Below are 2,277 nucleotides of genomic sequence, written 5' to 3' on the forward strand. Positions count from 1 at the left end.
TTTTTCTTCATCCTTGGAGTAACTCATCCATCGTAATTTAGTTTCATACACATAAATTGCACCCAATTCTATTATAGACAGTTCTATTAATATGGCTGACATTTACTAAATGCATCATATTGCATGGCTGTGTCATCTATCACAGCAGGAAACTAATGAATTGGGTTTCTAGATTTAACAATTATTCTGATCTTATAAAAGGCAAAAGGCACTGCATTGCAGGGCCCCTGGAATGTCAGGGAGAACTTATTTTATGCAAAAAGGATCTCTCCACCTATGAGGTGCACAGGCAACTTCTTTTGCTCCTTGGTGGAAAAGCTGCCAAGTCAGCTCTGCATAAGTCGGGCTGCGACACCGACATACATGAACTCATAACGGACTTCAGTCTTACAAGACCAGTATTCAGGAACAGCCAGTAAAGCCCTGCAAAAGATGCCCAAATAACATACAGATAATCCATACAGAGAACAGAAAGACCTGATGGGTTTAGCCAAGACTGCAGATGAACCAAAGCCAGGAGAGACAAGCTAGGCAGGGAAGATGGTGAGTTAGGACCAACAGCGTGAATAACCCGGGGATAGGCGGCTCAGGCCCCAGAGTCACTCACTGTGCATTTATTATGTGCCTGGTAGGACTCAGATACGGCACTACAAGTTCTAAAAATAAAAAGGTAATGTTTTTCTTCTTAAGCCATTCACAGCCCAGTGGGTAGAACAAATACATGAATAAGAGATGCAGCAGACGGCAAGGCTGTGGCAGAATTAGGCAGAGCCCGTTACAGAGAAATGACCGACCTTGGGGAGCAAGAGGAAGGGCCCTGGGAGCAGCAGCCTGAGGGCAGTAAGGCTGACCTGCAGAGAGGGACAGGGACATGTCAAAGTGTTAAAAGGCTGGAAACACCAGAGAAAGAGGCACAGATAAAAAGTGCACCCAAAAGACCTTTCAGAAGCAGGATACGGAGGTGTCCCAGAAGCTAGGTGACATTCAGCCACCCAAGAGTTATCTGCAGGGTCACACTTGGCCAGGCCTGGCCAGTGAAGCCCTGGTCACCAAGGCCCAGGCAGAGACAGGGCAGGGGATACTTTGGCTGAAAGTTGAAAAAGAGAAAGTTTGTTTGGTTGAAGTTCTCAAAGACACGAGCTGAAGGTATTTCACTAAGAAACATCGTAGAAGGTCCAGACCACCCATAGCGAAAGGCAAACTGCCCTGGCTGACCTGCCAGTTGCCACATGACTGGACATAGAGCAGAGAAGACAGAGGAGCTGGATCAGAAATCACGCTGCCTGAAAAGCAACAGGCAACTGCCCAACTTACTGAGAGAACTCGAAGAGGAAATCTCTGTGGGAAGAGACAGAAGAAGATTCGGCAATGGAGGAACATCCAGAGAGCCACACCCTGCTATAGCTTCTGCACAGACACTGGGTGCTTGGTGGCCTTGCCCCTGGAAATGAGGTTTTCAGACCAGCATCCCCTGCAGCTGGTCAGACAGGTGGGCTCTTGAGCACCACATCAGACCTGTCCATTAGGAGCTGCAGCTCACTAAGATGAAAATGCAAGCCACAGACATGCGACACTTGAGAGCTCTGTTCTGTGGAACTGGGGACAACGTCCCGCTGCAGAGAAGGGTGAGGACACTGAGGCGGATGGTCTGTGGGACCCTCTCCGCCTCTGCTGCCCTCACACTTGGGACGCAGCAGGCCTCCTGGGTGCTTCTCCAATGTGCTGGGACACCTGTCTCATGGTCTGCATCAGTGTGACTCAGCTTCCCCAGGGGCCAAGAAGGAAAAGCACGGATATCACATTAGAACAACGCCTTCTGCACTGAGGCAGGCACAGCTGATTGCACTAACGTTTCCAGCAAGCACTGACACTTTAAAGAGATTTGTCAAAACAAATGGATTGCTGATTCATAGTTTATAGGAAAGAGTTATTTTTCAGCTGGGAAGGCCTTCAAGATATCTGATGCCCCTGCACACTACAGACCCCCGTTAGCAGAATACCATGTATTAGAATCCCCTTACAATTCAGATGGACTCATAATAAATTAAACCATGTTCATCTGAGTTATGGCAATAATGGTGATGACAGGTTAAGCTGAATAGCTAAGATTAAAGTCCATATTATGATATAAAATATAAACAGATAGAGCTGTATTGGATTCAGGGTTAGAAAGACAGAATCTACTTAGTTGGATATACGAAAGCAGTGAGCTAAGAAAGAAATGCACATGTTGTACACTCTACCAAAAATAAACTACAAAATGATCTCTAGAAACAA

The sequence above is a fragment of the Otolemur garnettii genome, unplaced genomic scaffold (assembly GCF_000181295.1).
Source record: "Otolemur garnettii isolate 467f Iridium unplaced genomic scaffold, OtoGar3 scaffold00138, whole genome shotgun sequence".
In the NCBI taxonomy this organism is placed as follows: Eukaryota; Metazoa; Chordata; class Mammalia; order Primates; family Galagidae; genus Otolemur; species Otolemur garnettii.